General features: G+C 43.6%; 1 non-coding gene across 1 annotated transcript; it reads right to left on the bottom strand.

The window, feature by feature from the left end:
• Positions 1-4,280: 4,280 nt before the first annotated feature.
• LOC123460376 lies at positions 4,281-4,387 on the bottom strand. Its single transcript, XR_006636941.1, has one exon. It is a non-coding gene; the product is annotated as a U6 spliceosomal RNA (small nuclear RNA).
• Positions 4,388-7,007: the final 2,620 nt, after the last annotated feature.

Raw genomic sequence — 7,007 nt, 5'->3', positions numbered from 1 at the left:
AGTGGCAGGGTGGTCATGGGGCAGGATCCTAGGCAGCTGCTCAGAGCATGTCAGCAAGCAGGATGCAGACAGGGCGATGAAGACTAGTGCTCAACTTGCTGTTTTCTTTTCTTTTCTGTTTTTAAATCTTATTTTACCTCAATTTTTAAAACATTTTACATGATTATAAAAAATATCCCATGGTAATACCCCCCCCCCCACTTTCCCCTTTGAAATTCTGTTTTCCATCATATCCCCTCCCCATCTCAATAAATCTCTCTTATTTTGATGTCGTGATCTTTTCCTCCTCTTATGATGGTCTTGTGTAGGTAGTGTCAGGCACTGTGAGGTCATGGATATCCAGGCCATTTTATGTCTGGAGGAGCACGTTGTAAGGAGTCCTACCCTTCCTTTGGCTCTTACATTCTTTCCGCCACCTCTTCTGCATTAAACCCTGAGCCTTGGAAGGTGTGATATAGATGTTACTCAGTACTCTAGTCACTTCTTTCCAGCACTATGATACCTTCTGAGTCATCCCAAGGTCACTGCCATCTGAAAAGAGAAGATTCTCTACCCAAAGTGCGAGTAGCATTAATATAAGGGTATGAATATTAAGAGAAGTGTTTATGGACAGTTTGATAAGCATAGTATATACACTTATCCAGACCTCAGCAGATGTTACACCCCTAGGGATCATAACTACCCCTGTTTTAAGTTTTCAGTATCAGGGATGTATTCCCTCCCTTGGAGAGGGGCTCCAGTCCAATTGGAGGGAAATTGGTTTCCACCATGACAGATGTGTCACTATTGCACCTGTTGGCTCTATTCTTTTTACAATTTTTTTTAAATTGACAACCTCCATATGTATACACAATGTGTTCTTTTTTATAATCTTCTATCATTTTACTTTATCTCCCCTCCTATGTCTCCCTCCACTGAAGCCTGGCTTCTTTCCAAGTAGTCCCTCTATTTGGATGCCATCATAAATTTTGACCTCATATTATGTAGGTCTTGTGTAGGTAGCGTCAGCCACTGTGAAGTCACGAATGAAGTGGTTTTTTCATGTCTAGAGGACAGCATTCCAAAGCACTTTCCCCTTCTTTTGGCTCTTAAATTCTTTCTGCCACTTCTTGCACAAAGGTCCCTGAGCCTTGGAGGGTGTGACAGGGATGTCTCACTTAGTGATGAACATTGCACTATCACTTCTTGGTACTTTGATGAGTTTTGAGTCTCCTCAATAGTCACTACCATCTGAAAAGAGAACTTCTGTAACCAAAAGCAAGAGTAGCATTAATATATGGGCATAAACGTAAGTATTTAGAGGGAAATTTGGTGGGCATAATATATTCATTTAGCCAAACAACAGTAATAGCTCCTCCCACCCATAGAGCTTATAACCTCTCTAACCATAGCCTGTTGACTAGGCTTTGAGTGCTAGATATGAATTCCCTTTCATAGATACTGCCTCAAATCCTGATAGTAGTGGGTTTCCCCCATAAAAGACATGCCACCACTGTATCACTTGTCACATTTGGCCTGGCTGGCCAGACATGAAGTTTGCAGGTCCACTGATGACACCACTGATGGCTCTTCTCCCCAACAGTTGCATAGCACTTTCCAGCATCATATCAGCTAGTCAACAGGGAGGAGGCTTCTAGCCCAGCTCCAGCTTGACTCCTCAAGGTCCTTTAGCCAAAATATGTGGTGTTTTTAGCAATCGTGCTTTACTCTCTAGTTCTGGTAGACAAGTAAGCGCATTGGCAATAGCCTAGAGTTGTTTTAGGGGCCTCCCTGTCAACTCACCGGGAGGCATCCTAACATTGGCACTGAAATTTTTCTCTAACAATTTATGGCTTCCAGGCACAGCATTATCTACCTCTACAGGCTACTTTTTCCCAAAACACATACTTTCTCTCTCTCTTCACATATATTTTTAGCTAGATAAGAAGTTAATTTTCATATGGTTTATTCATAACATCTTTAATTTTGATTAAACCCCTGCTCTCATTCCCTCCTCTCTATACCTGTATACTCTGTTTCCACTTAGACCATTCCCTAATATTCTGCCCTTATAATTATGTATCTAGTAGAACCACCCCTTAAGTCCTGCCCTCTCTTCCCTCCCTTCTGGCTCCTTTGCAGCTCTGGCAGGAAAATTTAAACATCTTCCTAGAAGCCTCTCCACCAGCAGCTGAAATAGCATAATTGATCCCTCAGTGACTCTACTTACCTTATGTTCATCTGAGTTTAGTTGAAGCCTGAGCAGGTCATTGGTGCTTCTAGCTATAATCAGGTGTGTGTCCCAGCATTATATGGCCCCTTCTTTCTGAAACTTCTTCTAGCACATATTTTCCTCACAGAACTTTTTATTTCTTTGCTTCTTATTGATTGTAAGAGGAGTTGATATTGTTAAGACAGTATCCCAGACATTGCACTAGCATTTTGCTTGCTTTGGTCAACTGCTTTTGAAATCCAAGGCACCTTTGTGTCACCTACATGAAGGCACAAGCCCACAGTGTGCATCCTACCTTGAAGTTAGGGCTGTTTAGCTTCTTGATCCTCCTGCCTCTGCCTCTTCAGCAATTTCCTACTGGCGTGGGCCACTGCAACCGGCAGGGCTGTTTAACGTATTGAGATTTCCTGTTCTACTTTTATTCCTTCAACAGGCCTGACGTCTGAATTAATTTTGTTCATTGATTCAGCATAATTATTGCCCACAACTCAGTCTGGACATTAATGTACCAGTAAGCCAATAATCTCCATTGGAATCCTAGGCCTCAGGATCTGTCCTTATTCATCACTCTTCTTTCAACATCAGTAAACAGAGGCACAGAAAGGCTAAATAATTTGCCCAGTGACTGTTCAGACCTGGATCTGAGACTTTGCAATTTGCAGAATGCTTCCTCACATTTTATCTCCTCAGCTTCCTGGAGTAGCTCTAGATCCTAAGAACATGCTCAGCCCAGGAAACCAATCAGTGCATTTTCAAAAATGACTTGCATGCTAAGCAAGCAGGCCCTGTGTATCTGGGGCCTCTTCTCTCCCTCACTCTTCCTGACTATGAAAACACAGCTATTATTTTCCAACAGATAAACCCAAGCTTCCTTTTCTTCTGATGGTTCTCTCCCCAGCTTCTATTATTACTGCAGCAGAGTGTCTTGCTGTGAGCTGCTGTGGAACCTTCTCTTGTGCTTCTGGAAGCCTATAGGGCCCCAGAGAGAGGTGTAAAGAAGTCTAGTAACTCAGTGACATTTAAGTCTCTAGAGAGGTGGCTACTGCCCCTCCCAGATCAAGAGATCTGGCCAGGTGGAAGCTTGGGAAAGCTGTGGGTGTGTTTCCCAGGGGTACCACACTCTCCTCACAGAGGCAGGGAGCCTTCCTTTGCCGGAGCTCAAGCCTGCTGGGATTGGGTGTGTGAGGATTGGGACAAGGGACCCTGCATGTGACAGCTTCCTCTGGGGTGGCTGTAGGCTGAAGGATGCTCAGCAGAAGGTAGTGCTGCATCAAGGGCACTGGGAACTGCTGCCTTCTCAGAAGCCAGAGCACTCTGTGACCCATGTCCCACTTTGTCCTGCTTACTAAAGGTACCTCAGGCCTGCAACTTAGAGTAAAGACAGCCAGTCTGATTTTGTATTTGCTCACTCTCCAGCTGCTTTCCTGAAATTCTCTGCCAGTATGTGGTTTATGCATGCCCTCTCCCGCCACCCCCCCCCCACCCCTACACACAACTTCTCTCGATGCCACTGAACTGAGAACTGGGATTCTGCTATTACCTGTATTGCTGCTTGCAAAGAGAGAGAACTTAATTTTCTTGTGATATCAGCCAGGTTTCATATGCTCAATATCCCAGAATTTTCCATCAGCTCTTCTTCCAGGAGGCCAGCTGCCTCCAATGAAGGGAAACAGCAATGTGTTTCTTTGGACACTAACCTGGTTTCCAAGAAACTGTAGCTGGGAAGGTCTGATTGTGTCACCCAGTGTTCTGGCTTTGTGCAGACACACCCTGAAGCAGGAGCCTCATGTTTTAGTGCCCACAGAGCTTTTTGTTTCTGATAGTTGAGACTCATTGCTGGTTATTGAGAATGGGCCTTTTTATTGGATTTCTCTTTTTTTTAAATAATTTTATTTTTCTTTATTTGAGAGAGAGAGAATTAGGGAGAGAGAGAGGATGGGTACTCCAGATGTGTGCATCTGGCTTACATGGGTCCTGGGAAATTGAACCTGGGGCTTTTTGCTTTGCAGGCAAGTGCCATAACCACTAAGCAATTTCTCCAGCCCTTTATTGGATTTCTTTTTTTTTTTTTAATATGGAACGCTTCACGAATTTGTGTGTCATCCTTGCGCAGGGGCCATGCTAATCTTCTTTGTATCGTTCCAATTTTAGTATATGTGCTGCCGAAGCGAGCACTCTTTATTGGATTTCTTGAGAGTCATTAGGATAGGTCTAAATAGCAGACTGTGATAGCTTTTATTTTTTTCCCATGGATACCTCTCTCACCTGACCGCTGACACTTGTTTCATGGTGTAGAGGCAAGGAGGAAAGGGTGGCAGGGAAAGGGGTACAGTTGGAAAGAACTTGGGGACCCAGGATGCCTGCAATGCAAATGTGCCCTGCAGAGACCTCAGTGAAGGAGTATCAGGGCAGAGATCATGAACACTGCTGTGGAAATGCTGGAAAGAAGCCTGCTCTTCTCACACCTTCTGTCCATTTGATTTTGTCATGATTTTGACCCCTCAATAAACCAACATGCCTGGTTTATTTCAAAGTCCTGGCGCACCTAATCTTACTAAGCTCTGGTCCATCCAATCTTACTATCCTGGTGCATCTGCTTTCTGAAAGTTACATGCTCTGTATCCAGTGCCTTAACCTGTAGCCCTGTCATACCCTAGGGGCCCGTTGTCCCCAATTACTGGTATCCTTGCTTCTAGTGTTGCCCTGTCCCAATCCTCTCCAATTCTGTAAGCAAAGCATGCTTCTGAAACACAGATCTCTCCCAGAACATTCTGTGGTGATGGTGGGGAGGGGGAATGATAACAACCCATTGTAAACAAGGCATGCCTGACCCTTTGTTGCCCTGCAGCATGGCAGATCCTGCTCTGAAAGAAGTACGCATCCTTGGCTGCTCCTGGTTCGAAACTGCTTCTTCTTTTCCACCGCCCCCTTGAGAAACCACCACAGACTGCTGGCAGGGGACAAGGTCACCACAGGGATGACCTCCATCAATTACTAATTCGTAATACATGACTTGTGCTACCCTGCCTAGCTGCTCTTGCCATGAGTCAGGGAATTAGGGTTAAGCAATATGAGCTCAGAGCCAGAGTCCATGGTCTCTGGAGGGGCATGAGGTTTTTCCCCATCTTTCCCAGCCCTGCCTTTCAGTTCTCAGTTCGTATAGTGCCCCTTTGTTGCTGTTGGTTCTATGCCCATGAAGTCAACCAGGCACACACTGAATCCATTTTTAGAATGCTTGGTTGCATCAGCACTGAATATGCAGACTCTTTTCTTGTCACAATTCCCTAAATAGTAGAGCACAACGACTATTTATCATTTAGTTGTATTAGGTGTTTGAAGTCATCTAGAGATAGTATAGAGAAGGATATTCGGGTTGCATGCAAACACTATACAGTTTTGTCCAAGAAACTTGAGAATTTGCAGATCTGGGCACTCTGAGGGGTCTTGGGACCAATCCTCTATGTATATGATGAGCTGTGTATGTGCAGTATTCACTATTGCAAACTATAGCAGAGCCATGGGTGAGGCTGGAAAGGAGCCCTCTGGGACAGTGTAGTCCTGCCTGGGTGGCTCCTGTCATCTCTGCTCTTGGAGAATGATTGATGGTCAGCCCAGAGCATCCTGAGGTCCAGACCCAAGGCTCCATGCCTTGGCAGCTTTTCACTTGAATCTTTGCAAATTGAAAATGAAATGTGACATCACTTTAAGAAAAATCCCAAGGTATTTCTCTTGACTTATTGTGAAAACCAAGAAGAGAGGCCTGTGGATTTCCAATTATCCTTTTCTACTGGTTGGATGGATGGATCTAAGGGTCTCTTAAAGGGCACTTTTGTCTTCCTGTGCTGGTGTGTGACTGTGCCATTTCCAGAGTCAGGTGGTCAAAGCTGTTGCCGCTTGCAGGGTGTTTGAAAAGAAGAATGTCAGAGTAAGATGCACTGGAACCCAAGCTTAAGGAAACTATAGCAGTTCCTTCACTGTAAGAAAACTGAATAGCAACAAGGTCGACCACTGAGCCATTCTGTGACAGTGCTGAAAGCAGCTCGTGTATGCTTTTCCTTATACCCACAAATGTATAACATGGTTTTCTTTTTATAGGTAGGATCTCAGATGTGAAACATGAAAGTAGCTCATAGAAACTATATCTAAGATGCTGTTCTATTTTATTTTAGAAATTGCCACACATTTTCTAAGAGTTGAAAGCTAAATAAGCTTAATATTATGCCAACTGATCTTAACTAACAATGCACATGGCATTTAAGACCATGTGATTAATAACTGTTATGATTTTTAAACTCATGCTACCAAGAGTACTTCAGGGCTGGAGAGATTGTTCAGTGTTTAAGGCACTTTCCTGCAAAGACTAAGGACCCAGGTTCAATTCCCCAGTACCCACATAAGCCAGATACACATGGTGGCACATGTGTCTGGAGTTCATTTGCAATGTCTAGAGGACCTGGAGTACCCATTCTCTTTCTCTCTCTCTTGAATAGATAGATAGATAGGTAGATAAATAGATAGATAGATAGATAGATAGATAGATAGATAGATAGATAGACAGATAGATAGAATATTTAAAAAGAATACTTAGATGTAGAAACATGTTATAGGTTGTTATGGTTTGAATATGAAGTGTTACTGCAAAAGGCTCAGGAGTTGATGGTTCAGTCCTCAGAGTATGGAGCCAAGCATTCATTGGAAAGTGATTGGATTATGACAATTCTGATCTAATCATTGACACATTCATATTTTGGGGGCATTACTAGGAGTTAAGAGAAGCTGTAAGAAGTGGGCTCAG

The sequence above is a fragment of the Jaculus jaculus genome, chromosome 4 (genome assembly GCF_020740685.1).
Source record: "Jaculus jaculus isolate mJacJac1 chromosome 4, mJacJac1.mat.Y.cur, whole genome shotgun sequence".
In the NCBI taxonomy this organism is placed as follows: Eukaryota; Metazoa; Chordata; class Mammalia; order Rodentia; family Dipodidae; genus Jaculus; species Jaculus jaculus.
This window is presented reverse-complemented; position numbering and strand designations above follow the sequence as displayed.